General features: G+C 42.2%; 1 protein-coding gene across 3 annotated transcripts in view; it reads right to left on the reverse strand.

The window, feature by feature from the left end:
- ELFN1 (extracellular leucine rich repeat and fibronectin type III domain containing 1) overlaps nucleotides 1-25,587 on the reverse strand; it is a 189,044-nt gene that overhangs the window by 58,334 nt on the left and 105,123 nt on the right. For all 3 annotated transcript variants that reach the window (XM_066576317.1, XM_066576314.1, XM_066576315.1), the window contains exon 3: nucleotides 19,542-19,620. The gene's annotated coding sequence lies outside the window, so the exon portion shown is untranslated. The remainder of the gene's footprint in view (nucleotides 1-19,541; nucleotides 19,621-25,587) is intronic.

The following is a 25,587-nucleotide window of genomic DNA, read 5'->3' on the forward strand; positions in this document are numbered from 1 at the left end:
CATGTCCCGCCTGGATCTTTTTGATGCGGCTGAGAATAGTTGTAAAACATCGGTTTTGACTGACAAAAAGCCTCTTTTCAGAAGCTTGGAATGATGAACTGCTAGAAAAATGTCACTGCTCCTTTTCTGGAGGGAGGTGATGTGACTCGGAGAACACCATTCTGAAGTCAGGAGACAAACAAAGAAGCTCTTCAAGTTGCCTATTGCTATTGCTCTCAGGAGGTCCAATAAAGTTTTTTTTCTGGTTCTTTGAATGCTGGAGAACAAAGGTCCATGGCCTTAGACTTTACTACAGACAGGTAACATTTACTGAGCTCTCCATGTGCTGCTTTATTGCCCTTTGATATTCTGGCTTGACTCATAATACAAATAAACCTGTATGAGTCATGTAAACAGGGACTGAAGAGGAAACTCCTGGCTTTTCATCCAATACACAGTACATGATATTGCTCATAAAGGGCTTTTAGAAAGTATTTGTTACTGAAGCCGGATTATAGGGTAGACATAAAGGGCAAATGTACCAGGCGCTCCACAACCATGGGATCTAATAGGTCTATCTATCTATCTATGTCATATCTATCTATCTATCTATCTATCTATCTATCTATCTATGTCATATCTATCTATCTATCTATCTATCTATCTATCTATCTATCTATCTATCTATCTATCTATCACATATCTATCATCTATCTATCTCATATCTATCTATCTATCTATCTAATCTATGATATCTATCTATCTATCTATCTCATATCTATCTATCTATCTATCTATCTATCTATCTATCTATCTATCTCATATCTATCTATCTATCTATCTATCTATCTATCTATCTATCTCATATCTATCTATCTATCTATCTATCTATCTATCTAATCTATGATATCTATCTATCTATCTATCTATCTATCTATCTATCTATCTATCTATCTATCTATCTCATATCTATCTATCTATCTATCTATCTCATATCTATCTATCTATCTATCTATCTACTGTATCTATCTATCTATCTATCTCATATCTATCTATCTAAATGTGTGCTGTAAATATTGTCAAAAACATCAAACACCTAGAAGGAGTTGTCGCAATTAAATGAAACTGTCTATGTGTGATTGTAACATTAATAACAAGCGAGTGATTACAATATCAAAGCAAAAAGAGAATTTATTGTGGAAAACTGAACACTTGAAGGGAGGCTCTAGTACCCCGTTGTACCGCCTCTAGCTTGGATGTAAGATGTGATACAGGCGGGCATAGAGGCTCTAGTACCCTGTTGTACCGCCTCTAGCTTGGATGTAAGATGTGATACAGGCGGGCATGGAGGCTCTAGTACCCTGTTGTACCGCCTCTAGCTTGGATGTAAGATGTGATCCGGGCAGGCATGGAGGCTCTAGTACCCTGTTGGGCTGCTTGTAGCTTGGATGCAAGATGGGGTACGGGCGGCCATGGAGGCTCTAGTACCCTCTTGTACCACCTCTAGCTTTGATGTAAGATGTGATCCAGGCAGTAAATGGAGACTCTAGTACCCTGTTGGGCCGCCTCTAGCTTGGATGTAAGATGGGGTACGGGTAGCCATGGAGGCTCTAGTACCCTGTTGTATTGCCTCTAGCTTGGAAACAAGATGTGATACGGGTGGCCATGGAGGCTCTAGTACCCTGCTGGGCCGCCTCTACTTGGATGTAAGATGTACTACGGGCGGCCATGGAGGCTCTAGTACCCTGTTGTACTGCCTCTAGTATGGATACCAGATGTGATACAGGAGGGCATGAAGGCTCTAGTACCCTGTTGGGCTGTCTCTAGCTTGGATGTAAGATGTGATACAGGCAAGCATGGAGGCGCTAGTACTCGGTTGTACCGCCTCTAGCTTAGATATAGGATGTAATATGGGTGGGCATGGAGGCATGCAGGTTCGCTATGGTATTCTACAGCATATTACTCCACATTTGCTGTAACTGAGCCTCTAGATCATGCAAACTCATAGACTGTCAGAGCTGGAGTCTATAATGGTCCCATATATGTACTATCGGAGACCAGGCAGGCCACGGACGTTTGGCAATGTTGTGGAGGCATTCCTGTGACACCCTTGCTTTGTGCAGTTAAGCATTATCCTGCTGGAAAATGTCTCTTGGAAGCCGCCATGAGGGGAACACATGTGGCTGCAAGATGTCCTGAACATATCGCTGAACTGTCATTGTCTGCCATACAACTACTAGGTGTGAACGACTGTTGTATGTGATGGCTCCCTCAGACTATCACACCAATAGTGGAGGTAATGTGCCACTCTACAGCAAAGACAGGATTCAGGTGCACACCCCTAGTTCTTCAGATACGAACACAGCCTTTGTCTGTGCCAAAACTAAATCTGGATTTGCTGCTGAAGACAACGCAGTTCCACTCCATAACAATCCAATTTAATTATTCAAGACACCACTGCAAATGGGGGCAACTGTGGGTGGGAGTCAAAGGCAATACACGTACTGGGCACTGTGAGATCAAATGTCCTAGAGCCAAGTGCCTGGGAATGGTTCCGACAGACACAGAGGCCTATCATGATGGTGCTACCTGCCTCTGGATGGCGGACAACAAAGCAGATGAAGCTGCTTGTGCTTGTTGGACAATCAGATGATCCTCTACTGGTGATCTGGCAGAACGGCCCAGGTGGCCGGCAATTCATTGATATAACTATTCATTGTATAAGCAAGCGGGGTTCACTTGCCAGTGGATTGTCAACTTTCAGACTGGAGTGGGCACCAACCATGTAGAAACACTGTTGAGACGTGGACTTTCTTTTATAATCTGGCGCCTACCAGCATTTATTCACAGCATCAACGTAAACATAGTCCATATGACATCCTTTAGCAAATCATAAAGTCCATATAAGCACCCCACTTGAATGTGAGGTTAGGGTTGTCGTCCCTGTCAACCTCGAGTCCATATAAGCACCCCACCTGGGTGTGAGTCAAGGGTTGTCGTCCCTGTCTGACTCCTGCCTTTACTGCTCTGCACTGTACCTTGGGCTAGCAGCCCTTCTATCTCCATTAAGCTGTCTCTCTGGCTCTCTCAACCAACATCTCCCTGACTTGGGTATGAGTCCAGGGTTGTCGTTCCAGTCAGACTTGTGCCTTTGCTTGACCACCAGCCTGCAGCACCTCAGGCCTGCTGCGCTGTGTCTCTCCCTCATGCTTCAGGCAGGAACTGGCTTATATGCAACCAATTCCTGCTACACCCATCAGGTGTTAACCCTCTCTTTTCCTGGTATCAGACTGCCTATTTAACACCCTCTATAGGCCATTCTGATACTACCCTGCTACAATTTATATAACTGTTTCTTGCATTCTAATATTGCGCCCTCTCTCGAACTCTGTTGACTAGGTGAAATTTCTTTGATTGCGGCATAGAGGTGTCTAGTGGTCAACAAGCTCCACACAAGCAGAAAAAGAGGTCACTACATACAAGGAGCCTCCGAGAGCCTTTTTATAGGCGAACCACTTTTAGGACCTCAGGTAGCAAGACCATTCATCTAATCACGGTACAACTCTAATCATCTGCATAACTGTCTGAGATGTAACCGCATGCCTAGTTTTGCAGCAAAACAACAACTGCTTCTACTTGCTTGATTTTTTTTTGTCAAAAAGTCTATCTATCTATCTATCTCCTATTATCTTGTGATAATGGTGCTTGTCAGCGGTGGGATATATTATGCAGCAAATGAACAATCAGTTAATTGAAATTGATGAGTTAGAAGCAGAAAAATGGGCACTGACAAATGCCAAATTGTGATGAAGGAAGGATAACCAGTGAACTGATGACAGGGTTACAGATGTCCAAAGCTCATCTATGTGTTTGGAGAGTGAAGGCTAGCCTGTCTGGTTTAATCTCACAGAAGAGTTACTGTAGGACAAAATGTAAAAAAGCTATTGTTGACTAATAGAAAGGTTTTTAGAACACACAGTATCCACCACCGTAAGAGCCTAGAATGGGCATCAGAACTGCCCCATGGAGCAATGGATGAAGATGGACTAGTTGGATGAATTTCTTTTTCTCTTACATTACATGGATGACCGGGTGCGTGTGCGCAATGATGGGGAAATGATAGCACCGGGATTATTCAGTATGGGAAAGAGACAATCCTGCAGAGGCGTTGTGATGCTCAATCAATGTTCTGTGGGGAAACCACGGGCCTGCCATTCAGGTAGATGTTACTTGCACTACCTAACAGACATGTACTACCTACCTAAATATTGTACAGACTCAGTACCCCTCTTTATGGCAGCAGTATTCCCTAATGGTGAGCCTTCCACACTGCAAAAAGTGTTCAAGAATGGTTGGAGGAACATCACAAAAAGTTCAGGGTGATGACATGTTCTCCAAATTCCTTCAAAATTCAGTCCATGGCAGCCACACCTCACAACTTACAGGAACTAAAGGATCTGCTACTAATGTCTTGGCACCAGATACCACAGCACACCTTCAAGGTCTTGTTGAGTCCATGTGTCACGTCCAACCTGGACGCGCTGGATCTATCACTCGCAGATGTCTAACAAATACAAAATAAATAAAAACAAAACAAGAAAGGAACCAAAATATGGAAAACATTGTGCGTATACAACCAAGCTCTGGGAAAGGGCCTGCCTGAAAGCAGGTCGATCGCCCGATAAGGACTGCCCTGACCGCGTGCCTTAGTCCTTAGTCAACCCTACTTGGGAAATGGAAACAACACAAGAAAACCAAAACTATAAATGAAAACAAATGCAATGCTTAGCTTGAGATGCAGTAAGTAAGTGAGCAATCCAGGAGATGCCAACCCAGTCAGATAGAGACTGAAATCAACCGCAGTTCAGCCCAGTCTCAGGCCAGGCTAAATAGCCCTTGTAATTACCCACTAAGAACGTCACACCTAATACCATAACCACTGAGCGAGAAGATGTAGAAACATCTCGAAAACCAGTACCAAACTTATCAGCAAGGCAGCAATCCCAGAAGCGCCGCAACAGTACCTCCCCTTTCAGTAGGGGACCCAGGACCCTGAGGACCAGGTCGATTCGGATTTAATCTGCGAAAATTTTTCCCAAGCCAGTCCACATGGACATCTGCCGCTGTTACCCATGTCCTCTCATCCGGACCATAACCATGCCAATGCACTAAATATTGTAGTGTTCTAACCAGACAATAGTCCATTATGTGACTTATCTCAAAATGAATATCCCCATCAACCACATCCACGGCTGTCGGAGATGAATCATTTTCTAAATCAACAAACTTCTTTAACAGAGACTTATGAAACACATTAGTTATTCTCATCAAACTAGGAATCTCCAAACGAAATGACACAGGGTTAATTTTTTCGATGATTATGAAAGGGCCGATAAAATGTGGACCTAACTTAACCCTTTCCAATCCACTGTCTGACGTCTGAAGACATTTTGATTGAAGACCGTACAGCTTCGATGTCGGAAGACGTCCGGCAGGGTAATCTTACTGTATATTACTGGCTGCTCTGTTGTCGGGGGCCTCTCCAGCATGTCCCATACAGCAGTACTAGCTCTAGCCAGCAGATGGCGTCATTGTATAATGGCAGAAAGAGAAAACCCCCTAGGAAACCCTGAATCCAAAATTGGATTGCAAAGGGTTAAGAGACTGTTGTTTGATTTTTATGTTCTTGGTTAACAACCACACCAAGTCCTCCACCAAGAAATTAGTCCCCTCAGAACGTCTATTATCTACCACCCACTTGAAATTTGAAGATTCTTCTGAATATCTCCCCACATCGCCTCGATGGTAGAGGAGAACTTATTCTCCTCTGGTACCTCCAACACCTCCTTACAAAAGGGACCAAAACAAGAATAGAACCCATAATTAGAAGAGAAAGGCGACGTCCCTGGAGATTCCAATGATCTATTGTTAAGTGCGAATTCAGCTAAAGGCAAAAACCTTGACCAATCCTCCTGATGCTCAAAGACATAACACCGCAAGTATTGCTCCAGACTCTGGTTACCCAACCGAGAGTAAACAAAACGCCAGAGTCTGGAAGCAAACTGGGCTGCACGATTGGAGACGATATATGCTGGTAAATCGTGCAATCTCACGATATGAGTAATGAACAATCTGGACAAGGTTTTAGCATTGGGAAGCCCGGGAAGAGGCACAAAATGACACATCTTGCTAAAACAATCAACCACAACCCAGATAACTATATTATCCTCTGAAAGCAGCAAATCCGTATTGAAGTCCATAGACAAATGAGTCCAAGGTTTCACAGGTATTGCCAAAAGCCTCAACCTCCCGGCAGGGGAACTACAAGGTGATTTAGTACTGGCACAAACCTCACAGTACAAGACAAAGCTGAATTAATCGTGTCGCAAAGACAGCCACCAAAAAATTCTTGTGAGTAACTCCAGGCTCCAGGCTACCTAGTTTTACGGCTGAGACCTACGGCGAGGACAATTCTGCACAAAATGTCCTGTCTGCAGAAAAAGCACTGTCCTCTTACCTGACCCCTCTTATCTCTACCAGCTTTGCCAGCCAATTAACCCAGTTGCATGGGTTCCTCCCCCTCAGAAGGTAAAAAAGCAGATGTAGAGGAAAGCTCATTAGGCCTTTCTCTAAACCATCTACCTACTCTGATGGCTAATGACATCAAGACATTGGGGAACCGAATAAAGCACCAACAAATCTTTACTTCTATCAGTGAGACCACAGTAGAACTGGCTTCGCAAAGCAGGGTCATTCCATTGAGTCTCGGTCACCCAACAGCAGAACTCGGCACAGAAATCCTTAATGGAACAGTCTCCCTGATGCAAAGCTCTGAGCTTTCCCTCTGCCAGCGACACCCTATTGGGGTCATCATAGATTAAACCTAGGGCGTTGAAGAAATGATCCCAGAGGACAAAGGTTCTTAGGAGGGAGGCAAGAAAAAAGCCCATGCCTGTAGAGCCCCTTGCAGGCTGGAAATGATGATGCCAACCCTCTATAACTCATCACCAGAGGACACAGGGCGTAACCTGAAATACGGCCTGAAAGATTCTCTAAAGCACACAGATTTCTGTTTGTCTCCAGAAAAACGATCAGGAAGCTTGAGTTTAGGCTTCTTACCTGAAGTCCCCAGGGTTGGTTGCTGCTGTTTTACTTCAGCAACTTCAAGTGCCAGCGCCCTCAGACGGTTTGACAAAACCTCAATGGGATTCATATTAGATAAGTGAAAGTATCCCACTGAGTAAGTATGGCGGTTGATTATGTCACGTCCAACCTGGACTCGCTGGATCTGTCATTCGCAGATCTCCACAAATGCAAAATTAATAAAGACAAAACAAGAAAGGAACCTAATTATGGAAAACACTGTCCCTATACAGCGTGCCTTGGCCCCTAGTTGACTCTAAATAAATGAAAACACACGCAGTATTTAGCTTGAGATGCAGCAAGTAACTGAGCAATCCAGAAGCAGGCTTCTAACTGCCAGTCCAGTCAAATAGAGACTGAAATCAACCACAGTTCCGACCAATCTCAGGCCAGGCTAAATAGCCCTAGTAATTACCCACAAGAAATTCATAAAAAAGTACATACAATTATCCTAATTGCCACGATTTTACTTTCGATTTCAGATGCAGATTCCTGCCTCCAACAGTGGGATTTGGCGCACCCCTTCATTGTGATGGGTGATGAGGTGCACTAAACACGTTAAAATGGAGCAGACAGCACTCGAAAATCGCGGATATCGAGCGCATGTCTGTGAGACCCTATTGAAATTAAAAGGAGTGTTATACCGGGATTACCACTGCGTTTTGAATGCCACAGTAATCACGGTAAAAATGCATGTGTGAGAGTGGCTTAACTGTTCTTTTAATTTGATATATCTTCAGATTGCCAAGTGGACTAGTAGTGGCGGTGAAGGACTGCAAGTTCCCACAAGAACAGGTGGGTTTAAGATTTCTATAAAAGTTTTGCCGAACAGAAAGCGGGATCAGTAATGCTGTGTCTTCTTGGCTGGGCAGGAGAGAGAAGCCACCTTCCAAGGACTGCCGTATGTCACCAAACCAGACTTAGGAGTAACTCTGCAAAGTGCTGGGACACTACCTGCTTAGGTGCTGTCGATATTTGCTTCTGCTGAAACTCCTAAAATCAGGTTCAGACTCTGGACTCTCGAAGTAGAGTACATATAAGCGATTCTGCACTGTTTACCTGGGAAACTTGTTACTGGATGCATCACCGAAAGCTGTAACCAGCTGAAAGTTGTTTCCAAAACTTGTCACTGAGCTTCTAAGTAGCCGAATAAGTTGAATAAAATTGAAATAAACAATGTGGCCTAGACCTGTATCAGTACCTCCATATCAGACTGACATCCTTGAGGGTATAATGGACATTGCTAATGTACAGCTGTGGCATTAGGCCATTTAAAAATTACATACAATGTGCTTAGTTAGTAGCCAGATGGCCAGGAATTGCTTCTGGCATGTGCATGGTGATGCCCGTTACAACAGTGGGAATAATACTGCTGAATTGCTGCGATAAAACACTGGCCAAGTTTTTATATTAAGGCTGTGGCCTGGATTTACTTTCATATGTCTTGCCACCCATCTTGTGGAGGAAAGATGGCGATACCAAGACGTAACTATTTTCCCAGAATTTTACTGTTTTCTATGCAGTTTCTGAATGGTAATCAATCCTACAGATCATGTTATGTGTAAATAATGTTGTGGTTCGAAGTGTCAAACTTCAGCTCAATGCTATTACTTTGCTCTATAGATACACTCCCCTTGACCAACTGGTAAATATCAATATATCAGTAAGTATATGGGCGCTTTTTGTAATTTTTTTTACCCCTTGACCAACTGGATTCATGAAAAATCCATAGAGTTACATAGTCCCTTACAACAAAACAAAACAGATTTGCAATTTTGATTAGCTGTAGAATTTTACTGTTATCTATCCAGTTTCCTAATCTCTGTCCACTTCAGGTACGGTTTTTATAATATGTAAGAATTTGCTCTGAATTGTTGAGTGCTGCAACAAGCTCATCCTCTGCAAACAAAGCTCAATTCTACGATGAGATTGTCATCTGGTTCCCTTTCTCATACTGATATATTATGTTAATGCTGTTCATTAATCGTTTTGTACACTGGACCTGCAGTATGTCACTAAATGTTGCCGGCTTTAAAATAGCAACTGTAAGTACTCGCTGCTGAGGAAAATCAATTTCCAGAGAAATAGTGAAACACATAGTAAATCTGAATTTCAAAAATCCAGGAGAGAATGCCATGTATGTATAGTAGGTGGGTAGATGGGCCAGATGGGAGTTCCTGAGAATCATAGAATGGTAGAGTTGGAAGGGACCCCCAGGGTCATCGGGTCCAACCCCCTGCTCAGTGCAGGGATCACTAAATCATCCCAGGCATATGTTTGTCCAGCCCCTGTTTTGAAGACTTCCATTAAAGAATTCATCACCTCCCGTGGAACCCTGTTCCACTCATTGATCACCCTCACTGTCAGAAAGTTTTTTTCTAATATCTAATCTATGTCTCCTCCCTTTCAGTTTCATCCCACTGCTTCTAGTCTCTACAAATGAGAATAGGGCTGATCCCTCTGCACTGTGACAGCCCTTCAGATATTTGTAGACTGCTATTAAGTCTCCTTTCAGCCTTCTTTCCTGCAAGCTAAACATTCCCAGATCCTTTAACCGTTCTTCATAGGACATGATTTGCAGATCGCTCACCATCTTGGTAACTCTTCTCTGAACTTGCTCCAGTTTGTCTAAATCTTTTTTAAAGTGGGGTCTCCAGAACTGGACACAGTATTCAAGATGAGGTCTGATGAAGGAAGAGTAGAGGGGGATAATTACCTCACGTGATCTAGACTCTGTGCTTCTCTTAATACATCCCAGAATTGTGTTTGCCTTTTAATTTTTATCATTTAGACTTGAAGTCCCTCATAATCCCAGGAAGTACCTTAAACAGGAAAGTGCATTGTGGGAAATAATGGAAGAATTCTCAGTGGTAGGGGTCCTGGTGGTTGAGGTCTTCCCTTGTTAGACTTCATGCTCCAAGCTTCTCTCTCAAACCACCAGTTGGTCAAGGGGATGTATATATCGAGCTTGTACTAACTCAGTACTGAATTTTGACCCTTGTACCACAAGATTGTCTATATACAACATTACTAATGAATTGCTCTATCGATTGATAATAATCCTTGCACATTGGATGACATCAAGACACTAAGGTACATTATATCAGACGAATGTGGATCTACCTTGCCACATACTGGTTTAACTTGGGGAACCCCAGTTTTCAACCTTGACTCCACTAAGCATGATATGGTCTTTGCTGTGCGGTCCCCAAGCTGTTTGCAAAAATAGTCCCAGTAATGTGGCTGCTGATGCAACACTGGGACGAGGCATGGTATCTGATGGTGTGAACAAGTTTGTAACTAAGGAATTGACTATGGTCAAGGCTGGTGGAACAAGTGCAATAACGAGGTCTAGGAAGATGGTCAGGGAAGGCAGCAAGAACTAGTGAAGTCCAGTATACGGAGCTGAGGTCAAGGAGCACAGAAGCCCAAACTTTCAGGAATACAGACAAAGGTTAGGACCAGAATACACGAACAGGGGATTTGTCAGAATGACTATAAGAAGCAGATTACTTAGTCATCCTCCATATGAGGGTTTATAGACATGTTTTTCTAGTCTTATTCAGCCATGATAATCATGGCCGTATAGGGGGACAAAACAATACCACTGATGTCTATGGGAGTTCAGTGGTATCGTTTTCACTGCAGGTATTCCTCAGCTGTGAATACCACAGCTGAGAAAATATAGGACCTACCCTATGTTTCCACCTCTTTTTTCAAACTCCTGCACTCTGGTGTGGAGTTTGAACTGCCAGCAAGGGAGAGAAAATCTCCCTCATTCAGACGTAATTACGCTCCTTACTGCCAAGCGTAGTTGCACATACGGCAGTGTGTTTTCAGCCTGAGGAGGAAGCCTAATATAGCTGGACCTGGATGGGGATTGGTAAGAGACATGTTAGAGGCATGCACACTGGCCCTTTAAGGGAAGTGGCAGGAGCGTGTGCATGCCCTATGAGAAGACTGGAGGGTAGGAAACCTACAGCAACCATAAAAATTAAGCTGCTTTCAGATGCTGCTTGACACCACAACACTCCTAACTAACCATAACAGTAGGTCGTGGTGCCCCCATCCCATTTTTATGACTTGTGTACATGGCTTTGAGTGATACACACATTATAGAATATGTGCTCGGTGACATGATGTGGCCTGATGCCTTCTCAGTAAGTATGAACATTTTTTTCCTGGGAAATCCGAAGCAGGATCTACAAAAAGTGAACATCCAAAGCCACTAGCAGGCCCTCCTCCTGAAGTTGTCTCTCCTTAATGGGCACAACCTCGCACTTGTAATTTTGGAGATAGTACAAAAACCGCACTTATGGCATCACAGTACACAATATGGCTTGCAAAACCGAAATCTTCTCTAACTTCCATTTATTTTGAAGAAATCAACATAAATCCGCTGTTCTGTCCGCCCCTCCTTATAGCTAGCGATATGTATAATACCAGGAACATGAAAAGTACACTGATTAAAACTCAGCATAAATTGACCAGGAAAACAGCTGACAGTCGGATTTATGGTGATTGATGAATATCCTTAAGTATAATGTTCCTGCTTGTGATTTAGCAGTGCTGTTAACAGTAATTTAAGTGTATTACTATTAGACACTTTCAACTGTCTCAGCGTCAAGTCTTGAGATGCCACTGACCCTCGTGTCTTCTGTGAAGATTGACCATACTTTAAGATCATTTAAGGCTCCGAGTCTTTATTTTGAGTGATATAATGGGATACGGTTCTATAATGAAGCCATCAGAGATCTTGCACTAGAATCTTTATTAGTAAACTGTTAATTAGCAAAATCTCCATATTTTATCATTATGATACTTTTAGGTGCAAAATTCAGAAAAATTTCTTAACCCTTTCCATGTCCGACATTGAGATTTTCCTGCATAGCTCCCATGTTGGGCAAAGTCCGACACGTTTCTAAGGCTATGCAGAAGAGAGGTCCGTCATCAGAGTTCTCTTCTGCATATATATTACAGTACTAGCTGGTATAGTCAGCTTCACCCAAGTTAATTTTATACAGGTATTTATGTATTGTTTGGAAAATGTTATGAAGTCGTGGTTACTTTAGAGGAAATGAGGAATAAAATATGTATACACATAGAGGAACGTTAGATTCTTCTCAGGCTGCATGTACAGAACTCTCTCTGCAGAATGTGCCACTCCTTCCACTCTCCTCACTTAGGACCTAAAGAATGCTTGCACGACATTGAGAAGTTACATTACATAGGGATGCACTTACGTTTGCAAGTAGCATTGAATAATCGAGTTGTGACCTGTTACTTTTCATATGTAGGACCTATAGAATGCTCGTGCCAAATTTCACGCTTATATGACACCAGGAAGTTACATGAAATGGGGGGGAGGGGGTGCACTTACTTTTTCAATTAGTATTTAATAATCGAGTTGTGATCCCTTTAGTTTTCCTATTTAGGACTTTACTTATCCTATTTAGGACTTATAGAATGGTCGAGCCAAATTTCACGCTTGTACGACATTGGGAAGTTACTTTACATAGGGGTGCGCTAACTTTTTCAATTAGCATTGAATAAATGAATTGCAACCCTTTTACTTTTCCTGCCAAATTTCATGTTTGTACGACATCGAGAAGTTAGAAAATTAGATTTGGTACATTACACAAGGGCGCCAATATTTTTGCATTTGGTATTGAATAATCGAGTTCTGACCCCTTTACTTTTCCTATTTAGGTCCTAAAGAATGGTCATGCCAAATTTCATGTTTGTATGATACCGGGAAGTTAGAGAATTAGTGGTGAGTCAGTCAGTCAGTGAGGGCTTTCATCTTTATATACAGTATCTAGATACAGGACAGAGGTCCAATGTCGCACCTCTCTCCTGCATACTATTTTAAATATATATATATATATCATGTATATATATGTATGTATGTATGTGCCACCATAACTCATGAACGCCTACAGCAATTTCAACCAAACTTGGTACAAATGTAGCTCATCCCATTCGGACAAATTTTGGGGGGATAAGACAGCCCCAGTACCCCTGGGGGGGAAGAGAGGAAATGCCGGAATGGCACTTGAGCAGATACTTTTTATTGCACAGGCTTAACACAGATGACCTCCTCCTCCTCAAATACTAATATATTACACAGACCTCCTGCTCCTCAGATAATAACTTGTTACGAAGACAACCTCCTCCTCTGCTCCAACTACCATACAGCTTCCCACCAGCACTGAGCCACTATGTACCACACAGAAATGAGCCCAGCACCCACTCTTATGAAAGCTGTCCAAAAGGAAATCTGTGTTGCCCATAGCAACCAATCTCAGCGCAGCTTTCGTTTTACCTCAGCAGTTTAACAAGTGAAAGCTGAGCTGTGATTGGTTGCTGTTGGCAACAAAAATTACAGGTGAAGTTGGTGAGTTTTTGATTTTTAATTACGCCAGTATTACACAGACCTCCTGCTCCTCAGATAATAATATCTTACACAGACAACTTCCTCCTCCTCAAACACTAATATCACACAGATGACCTCTTCCTAATATACCAATATATTACACAGACGACCTCCTCCTCATGCAGTATGATATTACACAGACTCCTCCTCATATACTAATATATTACACAGATGACCTCTTCCTCCACATTAACTACTATATTAAATCAATATATATATATATATATATATATACAGGGCGTAGCTAAAGGCTCATAGTATACATACATATGTAATATACATAATAACTCAAGTTTAATTTTCAAAAAATTGCTAATAAAATAATCAGGCGTTAATCCAACTTAAAATAAATAAAAGCTGGGGAGTGTGTGGGTGGCCGGGAAATTGGATTGGAAGGCGTGAATATACTATACGTTGATAGTGCGTCTTTCTTTATTTTCCGTAAGTTCCATAGCATTACATTGTCAATTAGATCTGCTAACAATGATCTGATGGTATTGTAGTAATATGATGATGATGGAATAATAAAACTAGGAAGGTTCAACAACATATTGTGAGGAAGAGAACAATGTAGTTAAAAGACACAATGAAATGATCAAACGCTTATTTTTTTCATAAGCAGTATACTTTTGAAATGCATATAATAAAAGATGTTTCTGTTCCAGTCCCTGTCACTATTCTAGAGCATTTTGTCACCATGGCGGGGACGAGGAGTAGGCGACTGTCTAGACTGCCATCTCTCCATAGATGAGGGGTGCAATTTTATTGGTAAAATTTTTATTTTCTAGATTAACATTCTGTGTGTTTGCGGTAATAGGCTGAACTAGATTGATATATATCTTTTTTCAGCCTTACATACTATCTTGCTATGTGTCTATGTTTCTAACACTTAACTTTCTATACAATGAGAACGTGTCCTTGGGAGTGGACATCATGTTGTGCATTGCTCACTACTCCTTGCTCCCATCTGGTACTCCTCTGCTTTGGGCACTGGCACTGCAGTTCCAATGCTGACCATGTTAGGACATGTTAGTATTCATTGGCACTAGGATGTGCTGCAGTGCCGCACAGGGTTCAGATCTGGCAGTCTCTTTTAATTATGGGGTCATATCTTGCAGGCAATAAAAAATGTACAACATGACCCCCAGCTAACATATTATTTATAATACTGGTGTCTTCTTTTGTGACAAAGGGTCCTTTGGGCCTCATCAGGCTTCAGGCCCAGGTATGACTGCTACTTCTGCACCCACTATAGCTATGTCCCAGGTCAAAGATGTTTCAGCAGCAAACGATACAGTCTTTGGGAGAAATTGCCACGGTGGTCTGGCGAAATGGAGAAGAAACATAAGTGATTCACCAGATTAAATATTTACTCTGCTGGGATCTGTTACATTTAAAATGTGTTTACATTTCTTTCATTAGATTGTAAGGTGGTTTTTAATTGATTCTAGGTTTTGCGAGGGGAGGTGGGTGCAATTTGTCTAACCTGCCAAGTGCACCTAATCACCCTGTTTGAGCCAAGCATCTCTGCAAACCGATATTCCTTATAGTGACTGGCCAGTGCTTGACCACATATTGTATATGACTGTGGAATAACCATCACCTGTGGTCAGTAGATGTCTATGGGAGTCACCTGACACCTGTCATGTCAGGAAGGGGAGAGGAACAACAGAAAGATTGGAAATGCATGAAATAGTGTTGAGGAATTAGAAATGTAAGTACACTGCAATGTTTGCTACTTTTATATTTTGAAGGGGTTGTTCAGAAATGGTATATAATGGCTGCTGTCAGCGTAGGCAGTGAATACTTGTCGTAGGTCAAGAAAATTCAAGTGCAGACTTGGGTGGCATTGTGGGTGGAGCCTAATACTAGTCTGACAGAAGAATTCATGTGCAGCCTGGGGCAAAGCCTAATGCCACATCGTTCAGAGCTGTGTAGTGTTGAGCTCTGCCCCTTACCCCTCCAGTTTGCACATGAATTCTCCTTATTTTCCACAACCTGCACTGACAGCAGACATTTTACTCTATCGCTAGACAACCCCTTTTAGGTGAGTCTGGAAGGAGGTAGTGTTTCTCTTTGTGGAGAGTACCACAAGGATGTAGGGAGTAATATAAGACATGCAGGGCCCCCTGGGGAAAAAAACTATGCAAATGAGTAATAGAACAATGTCTCTACAGTGCCACCTATTGGAGATACCTATCCTATGTGTCAATATATGACCTTTTAGAAGATTTTGCAACATAATTAGGAATAGTTTTAATTATAACCCTAGTCATATTGCAAGGCATTTTAAAAAGTCAAATATTGACTCAAATGATAGCTACTTTCCAATAGGTGGCACTATGGAGACATTGTTCCATTACTCATTTCCAAAGGTGGCGTTGTGGAGGAATTATTCCATTACTACATTTTAAAAGGGTTGTCTATTTGCTGACGAGTTTTTAATTATATGTGCAAATGTGTAAGATAACAAAAGCCTGGGGTTCTTACCTGTTCACTAACCCAGTGATCCAGCACTGCAGCCCCGTGGTCCTATCGGTCTTTGTCGTAGCTGTTCCACAACAAAGACTGAAAGGACCGCAGGGCTACCATGCTGGATCGCCAGAGGAAAGGACGAGTAAGTACTCCTGCTTTTGTTATTTTAATATATTTGTACTTAAAAAGTCATCTAGCAATCGGACAACCCCTTTGAGGTTAAATGCAAAGATTTTCAAACCTCTTTAATGATATTATTTGATGCATCTGCCATTTTCTTTCAATAGTATTGAAATCCAATTATAATACAGCCTATTACTGCAGTTCATTGAAGAATGATTGACTGGTGAATGGAGGACAGATACAAAAATCTTGTAGGGATATACTGGGTCTTAGTGCTTGAGGAGACACAAAAGGTCCCTGTGCTATATAAATGGCACATGGTAGGTGGGGATCCTGTCACCTATTTTGTATTGGGGCCCAAACTTCAAGTTGCACCTCTGAAAATCCCTGGGTAGTTATTGGAATGCATTCACAACTTAAATGGGGGTGTCTGGTCTCGTTTCAACTGACAACTTATCCTCTGGATAGGTCATTAGTAGTTTATGGATGGGAGTCTGCCACTCAGGTCCCTGTCCATCAGCTGATCGTCTGGCCTGTTGTCCAGTGTAGTCATCAGTAGACAAGGGAAGAGGTGCAGGCACTGGCTTCACTCCCACTGAAATCAAATGGGAGAGTTGCACTGCTACTGCCCTTCCTGCTCCTGTTATTGGCATCCAGTCCTGCGTAGAAAATGCAGCTTTTCCATTGATTTCATTGGGAGTAAATTGAGTTCCCAAACTTCCTCCCGTTGCAGCAGTTCTGGGATCACATCCTTTCTAAATAATCTGATACAGGTTTTGTATGTGTTTCTCTATTTTCTGGCTCTGATGGGAGTGGTATTAGGTGAGACATACTTGGCCTCACCTGTGGGTAATTTGTTGGGACTGTTTAGGCTGGCCTGGTGTTTAGCTTCAGTGCTGTTTAATTTCAGTCTTCCTCTGACTGTGATAGAAGTCAGAGCTTAGAGCTGGATCTCTGGTTTGCCTGGATTATCTCAAAGCTAAGTACTGTGCTTGTTATTATTTTCGTCTTGTTTTCTGTGTTCTTTGCCTATCCCATGTAGGGGAAACCAGTGGCCTAGGTACATGGTCAGGTTCGTCCTTGTCAGGGTGGGTTATCAATGTATAGGCAGGTCTCTTCCCTGGGTAAGATTCTTTAGGGACCGTGTTTTCTTTGTTGTGGTTGTCTTTACTGGTTACCACTGTTTGGTGTGCAGTTGCATGAGGATTTCAGGTTACAGATCCAGCGCATCCTGCTTGGACGTGTCCCCTCCCCTAACCGCTGATGACAAAGTCAGGCCCACTGCATTGGACAGTAGGCCGGACAATCAGTTGATGGACGGGGATCCTGAGCGGTGGACCCCGTCCATCAACTATTGATGACCTATCCATATGATAGGTCATCAGTTGAAATGAGTCTAGGCAACCCCTTTAAGCTTTGCATTTGGAAATAACATACTACAAAACTATTGTAGTTTATGTAATCACTTGGTATACAAGTCTAGTATTTTAGGATAATTAATGCTAGGACTGAACCCACAAATCGAAGACTTAAAATTCATATCTCATTTGGACAAGAGCAACAGTATTAATATTGGCTCAGCCACCTGCCCCTCTGTTCCCCTCGGAGATGTCACCGCTGCTAAATTACTTCCATTTGATGTGTTTGCCGGAGAAATCTCTGTAAACATGGTTAATCCATTTTAAAACAAACTCAGACTGAAAGCTCGTCTTTGGGGCAGATATTTCTTTCTACTTGTGTGTGGAATAGTCTGGATGTAGTTGTGCTGATAAGACCTGATTGATGCTGCTGACCTTTCATTGCTTAACACCGACAGAAAAAAAGTTGGAAATGGCTGAAAATTACAAGTAATGTCTCTATTCATCCTACTAATGATAAACAACTATCAACAGCGTACAGCCGCGGGACTGTAGGAAATGCATGGAAGCAACCAGACTAGACCAGTATATAAAAGTAAATATGTAGTTGGTTTACAGGGAAACTCAGTTTCCTGATGTAACTAGTCAATACCAATAGTCCTCCAGAGAATAATGAGGTCTCTTTGAATATTTTTGCCTAGTAACTGGGTCAATAATAAGCAGTTAAACGGGTATTTTGGTGATGGGTCATTTTTTTCAGTTTCTATCCATCCAGTGGATGGGTGAAAAGATCGGTGGGGGTCTGACCATGGGACCCCCACCCATCCCAACGATTGGGGACTCGTGCTGCTCTATTTCACATTTCAACATCCATTCTATTATTTCTGTAGTGTAGGGGGAAATGGTCACACATGCCCAGCATCTGCTCCATCCCTCGCAATGGGGCAGACAAATAGCCAAACTATTTATGTCAAGCCATTGAAATGAATAGAGCATCGCCGCCCTTGGCCTATTTCCACTTGGAGATAAGAGGCAATTTGTGATGAGGATGGATGTCGAAGGAGGGAACTAAATTGTCCTAAGAAAATTAAATACAGATCAAATAGAAACCAAGATGAAACTTAGAACATGCAAAGTGTCTTGTTTTAAGCAATCATGGCAAAATGGGGCACTATGAATACTTCTGAAAGCGGTTTTCCATGCCAAAATTACCGATGACCGATCCTTAGAATTGGTTATCAATAGTAGATCAGCTTGTGAAAAGCTATTATGGAAACCTGGAATATTCAGAACCAGGGGCGTTACTAAAGGCTTAGGGGCCCTGATGCAAAACGTGAGCTGGGCCCCCCCCTCTATCTGTATCTGTACCCGTACCCATACCCAAACCATGCTGCACAGAGACATAACTTGAAGCTTCTGGGCCCCAATGGAAAACCTGTAACAGAAACCCCAACTACAATACTTTATTCATAGTACTGGGCTCCCTATATGGAGAAGAGAGGCCTTATGGGCCCCCTAAGGCTCCTGGGCCCGGGTGCAACCGCATCCCCTGCACCCTCTATAGTTACGCCCCTGTTCAGAACACATTTCATAGTGCAGTGGCCCCATTAGAGAGCTGCAATACCAACCTGGTCCACTGCGCTCATTAGCTGAGCGAGTCATCATTACTTTTAACCTGGAAAATCCCTTTAAGCCCCCAGTAGCCATACTCCACTGTACAGATATCTTAATGGTTAGTATTACAAAGTGCCACCACCAGCCAAGAATTAAAGTTTTTTGCTTTTTTGTCTTACATGCGGTACTATGATTTCAGTTTCTCATAGAAACAGTACTAGGAACACCTAGGAACTGCATCTTGGACATCTAGGAACAGCGAAAGTGCTTGTATGACCCCATGGTTAATGTACTAGTTTTTAGGTAAGGTAGTTTGAGATGTGGTAGATGTGCAGCCACCTGCAGTACTGCTGCCTCAATATTTGAACCCAGAGTATGCAAGTATTATGCAATATATAATATTGAATACTTACAATTTGAGTACCAGAATCCAATTTCTTAATTCTTTGCAGCAAACTGTTGCTCTGGTTGCAGCGTTCTCCAGCTTCAGAGCTAAGGAAAAAAGTAAGGTTCTGTTATTTAGCGCTTAATCCCAATACGCATATCAGTATGTTTACTGTATTTCTTCTGATTCTGCAAGACAAAATCTGAAATATAAGTACTATTATTTGCATCCCTACAACTCCCTACATACCATGATCAACATTGATTGCAGCATGTAAGGGCTTAACAGTGAGGATTAGTGTTCTTACTAGAGATGAGCGAACGTGCTCGTTTAGAGCAATTACCCGATCGAGCATCGCTTTTTTCGAGTAACTGCCTAATCGGGCAAAAAGATTCGGGGGGTGCCAGGGGTGAGCGAGGGGTTGCGGGGGAAGTGTGGGGGAAAGAGAGAGAGAGAGCTCCCCCTGTTCCCCCCTGTTCCACCCCGCCGGCCCCTGCCCCCTGGCGCCCCCCAAATCTTTTTGCCCGAGTAGGCAGTTACTCGAAAAAAGCGATGCTTGATCGAGTAATTGTCCTAAACGAGCGCGTTCACTCATCTCTAGTTCTCACCTATCCTCGACTTTGCAGCAGGTTGCCAGCTGTCAGTCACAGCCAGCTCCCACTGTGGATGATGCAGGCTCAACTCCTGATCCCACGTCATCTACATGCCGTAAATATATAGTATTTTACCGACTTAATGCAGTTTAAAAAGGTCTTCCTTTTTCTCTACTCCTGTCCAACACTCCATGTTGCAGTGAATGGGCATGAGCTGCAATATCAGACTCAGTCAATGGTCAATAGTGGTCAGATTCTAGAAAAAAAATCATAACCATGTGAGAACTGTATGTTTTAGGACAAATACAGTTTTACAATCCCTTCTGACCCAAGAGTGCATGTGCTCTGGATGGGGAGAGGGAGTAAGCTGCTGCCAATCTCCTGTGGTGGTGGCTTGTCTCTCCCAAAACACATTGATCAGGGATATTGAAATCCAACTGTCCGTTCCTTCTCTTCCCCAACATCTGCCATCAAATGGACTTAACTGAGATTAATATAATGTGTGTGGCCAACTTAAGAAATAGACAGTATCGACTTGCCTTGAGAGTAGTGTTGAGTGAAAGGAAACAGTCAAATCCTGTTTTGCGTTGAACTTGGCTAAAAGTTTGGTTTGGCGAGAACCTGAACCTCGGGCGATTCATCTTGGCTGAACCCCTCCTCCTCCCACCTTCTTCTTTAGAGGTATTGGTGAAGTTCCAGTTCAGTTTAAAATAATTTGAATTGAACCAAACTTTTTGCCAAAACTTTCCACAAACCAGCCGAACTGAATTTTCGAAAAATTCGCTCATCACCAATTGAGAGTAATATTCCCTGCTAGTTTGACTGTCAATTGAAAACAAAAAGGAGATTTTTTGAAAAGGCGGCCATAACTTCCTTGAATAAGTCTACTCATTCCATAATGGTTGAGACTAGACTCCTATAAACCCTTATAATGTGTATAGTTGATCGGTAAGTGCAGTAGCGTGTACCATGGAATCACCACATGGTCTTCCTATTCAACCGTCCTAAAGCTCACTGTACGTAATCACCCATCTTGTTAAATGACATTGCTAGCTTTTCTAACAGATGGAATTGCTTCATTCTGTCTTATTAACTCTGTCTTGTATTTATGTTAATGAAATAAAGGAATATGAGGTTTCCAGACGTTTAAACTTCTTATGAGGCTGATTTGCATAATGGAAGTGCCTTAGCCTTTGAAATAAAATAGCCTGCAATATTGGTTCTTCTTTTCATTCCTGCTTCCCTTTTTCGTAGCCTGATCTGATGGGTGGGGATTTTTTGCTGATCATGTCTTGCAAGGAATTGAATGGGATCAAAGAGGTTTACATAGTGCTAGCTTCTGGGAATACTATGGAGAAGCAGAATCTCATTAATAGTTGTCTCCATTCTTCATCTACATGAGTCTCTGTGTAGAGCTCCATACATACTTTGTACAATATTAAAGGGGTTATTCTGGACTTAAATGCTGATGAACTATCATAGGGATAGGTTATCAATATCAGGTCGGTCCAGTTTGACTTCTGGTACCCACGCCGATCATCTGTTTTAAGTGGCTGCAATGTTCACACGAGCGTTACAGGGTCTTTATTGTACTGTATACTAGGCACAATGCCATACATTCTGTAGTGTTTGTGCCTAGTATTACAGCTCTACCCTATTCACTTGTCAACCATGAAAGGGGTTTTCTTATTGGAGAAAGTGATGGCATATCGCAAGGTCATGTCTTCAGTTTCTGATCATTGGTCACTTTTGGATAAATGGGGCTGCAATACTGTTCCTTGCAATGCTGGTGAAATTAAAAGATGATGCCATTGTCTAAAACTATGCAATTGCTTTCTTTGGTGGAAAAACCTCTTTAAAGGTTCATTCACAACACCATTGGGGTTTCTATTTTCATGCTCCATTATGGAAGCAGGAATATGAATCGCCCTGGCCAAATGGATTTGTCTTAAGACAAAATCAAAAGGTGCCGAATGGACCCCATTGCTTATAATAGTGTCTGGCATAATCCTGGATGAAATAGAACAGCATACTGTCATATTTCATCCTAGATGTTAACCCTTTCCAATCCACTGTCTGACGTCTGAAGACATTTTGATTAAAGGCTGTACAGCTCCGATGTCGGAAGACGTCCATCAGGGTATTCTTATTGTATATTGTCGGTCGCTCTGTTATCGGGCCATCTCTCCAGCATGTCCCATAGCGCAGTACTGGCTCAAGCCAGCAGATGGTGCCATTGTATAATGGCAGAAAGAAAAAGCCGCCTAGGAAACCCTGAATTCAAAATTGGATTGCAAAGCGTTAATGGAATTCCACAACAAAGTCTCCAACAGTGATGTGAACATGTCTTAAGGGATGAACCCAGTCAAGGGTAACAAAGAGATGTCAATGGAAGCCATAACAAGTTCCAAGTCTTTCTTTCCTAATAAGAGAATTTGTATGTATGATTCAGCTTTTGACTTGCGCTATACCTCCCAATATTGAATTCCCAAAAAGCCCTGCCCTATTATGCCCATAGAATGCCTTTTTATGTAACTTTGGACAAGCCTCAAATCATTTCGAGACCCCAAATGACAAGTATGGGAAATGTTCTTCTTCTTTCTACTCCTCAATTTAATGCCTATATCTATATCATCAAAATGAAAGCAGATCAAATTGTGATCATCAGTACATCATATATTTACTGTAGCTTTTCTAATACATTCAGAAGGCTGGTAGCAAAAGTATTTTTTTAGTTCGCTCTATTGTTTCCCAAGCGTTCTTCCCATTGAGATTGTTATGGTGTGAAAACATTAACTGCTGTTTATACAGCATGGGGCTAGTTTGCGAAGAAATTCCCCGTTTTCATTAGTTAGATTGCAGCCCGAAAGGTTAAGCACACAATGAGATCTAAGAGAAGAAAAACACTCGCTTTATCTCAGCATCTCAAGGCATTCAGTACCAGAAATTATGATTTTTAAACGTCCCTTTGTGCATGATTGGCTGGAGATAAATGTATTCTCTAGATGACAGAATGGACGCATTTGACACCAGAGAGACGGCAAATTTGGGTTTTTTTTTTTGCTTAATCTTTAAATCATGTATTTTTTATACAATAGAAATACTTATTTGATAGGAAAACTGTTGCCGTCTCCGCCAAGTACAAAGCTGTTTTTCAGAAACCCCCACAATTCATAAAGTTGGAATTCTCAGTCTGTTGTATTGTAGAATCCAATAAGATGAAAATTTAATAATCAAAATATGCAGACGGATCTCGCCACGGTTTGTTTTTTGAATAATTTACTTCCATTTTAAACAAACATATGAAGATAAGACTCTCGGCATATCCACTGCCTACCAGTTAATACATCTAATACCATGCATTAGTATCATCTACACCTGTATTATGCAAGCTGAGAAACCCAAATAAAATGTATAGGAGCTGTGATACAAGGCATCGTGGTTAAAAACCTTTGCACTAATCTGACTTTGTAAATTATGGAACAGCTTTCGACTACTGAAACTTCATCAGATGGATCTTCTAAAAAGGGATTGCATTTTTTTAAAATTCTGGATCATGCTTTAGGGTGGATGGATTTTTTATTCTCTTAAGAGCTGCTCTTTCTTCTGCTCATTGTGGCAACCTGCTGAGTAATGTGTTTTGCATGACCCGCCCATGAGGAACTGGCTTAACTTTCTAGCTTAGCTAGCTGTGGCTTAACTTTTTCTATGGTGCTATAATGTATTAACCTTTTCCAATCCAATTTGTATTCTGGTTTTCCTAGGGGGCTTACTCTTTTTCTGCTGTAATACAATGGCGCTATATGCTGGCTAAAGCCAGTACTGCATGAAGTGACACGCTGGATAGGCTCCGACAGCAGAGAGGCTGGTAATATACAGTAAGAGAACCCCGACGGACGTCTTTTAACATCGGAGCTATACAGCCTTAAATAATAATGTCTTTAGAGGTCAGACAGTGCTGAAAACTAAATGTGATTCATATTGGTCTATGAAATGGCAGTATAATAAATCTGAACAGTGTCAATAGATATTTCCATACAACGCCATTACCAAAACACTATATAGTGTCAATATGCTAGTCATCCACATTCCTAATAAAGTAGTATCAAACAATGGCCATTAAAGGGGTTGTCCCGCGCCGAAACGGGGTTTTTTTTTTTTTAAACCCCCCCCCCCCGTTCGGCGCGAGACAACCCCGATGCAGGGGTTAAAAAAACCACCCGCACAGCGCTTACCTGAATCCCGGCGGTCCGGCGTCTTCATACTCACCTGCTGAAGATGGCCGCCGGGATCCTCTGTCTTCATGGACCGCAGGGCTTCTGTGCGGTCCATTGCCGATTCCAGCCTCCTGATTGGCTGGAATCGGCACGTGACGGGGCGGAGCTACACGGAGCCACACGGAGCCCCATAGAGAAGAGGAGAAGACCCGGACTGCGCAAGCGTGGCTAATTTGGCCATCGGAGGGCGAAAATTAGTCGGCACCATGGAGACGAGGACGCCAGCAACGGAGCAGGTAAGTATAAAACTTTTTATAACTTCTGTATGGCTCATAATTAATGCACAATGTACATTACAAAGTGCATTATTATGGCCATACAGAAGTGTATAGACCCACTTGCTGCCTTGGGACAACCCCTTTAATATACCAGTACAGCACTGAAATGCGTTGCCTCAATAAAGATCCTTCTGGACACATGGGTCCTTCTCCTGTCCAGTCCTGTTCTATCTATAGTCTATCCATTTACTGATCTACGTACGGAGGCTTTGCCATTCCAGATGGGAAGCTGCTGCTTTACCGGAAGGCTTCTATATGTGGTGTGTTGTTGCACAGCTGTCCCAGGTACCATTTTTCCTATTGGATTAGCATTGTTATCCCTTGATCCTTCCTGTTCTACACTATGGATCGCTTTTTTTTCTATTTGCATCACTTTGATCTTGACCAGGTGTCAACATAGATAGTAGGGGGCTTCTGCAAGAAGCATATGGCCGTTACTTTGCTATCCACATGTTAAGAAAGTGAGTCTAAGCTGTTCATTGTAGAAGACCCCACTTGACTCCATGAAATCCGTCACTGGTGTGCCAGTTTCTCTGGGGGATCACAATTTAGTAATTTTGAATCATGGGAATAATTAGTGCACTCCATTTTAAGGTGGTTATATACGCCATTGCCTATAGTGCCTTAGGGCACACATATGTGACTTCTGAGCAGGGGGGGTAAAATGGACTTAAATCCCACAAGGAAGCAGAAAATCCCCTTTTGGCTCCTTTCCCATACTAGCTGCACACACGTTGACGGTGATAGTTACACCAGTGGTTAAAGCATTGCAAATATAATAGGTAGGCAGAATAAATTGCATAACCTCTCATGGAATCAGACTCCAGTAAGGAAGCATTTCTTTCTATCTCTAAAGTCAATAGCTGAGGTTTATTCATTCTCTGTGTCAGCACGGAGGAATCATCATTGTATTTAGTGTACAATAA

This window comes from Eleutherodactylus coqui, chromosome 8 (assembly GCF_035609145.1).
Source record: "Eleutherodactylus coqui strain aEleCoq1 chromosome 8, aEleCoq1.hap1, whole genome shotgun sequence".
Lineage (NCBI taxonomy): Eukaryota > Metazoa > Chordata > Amphibia > Anura > Eleutherodactylidae > Eleutherodactylus > Eleutherodactylus coqui.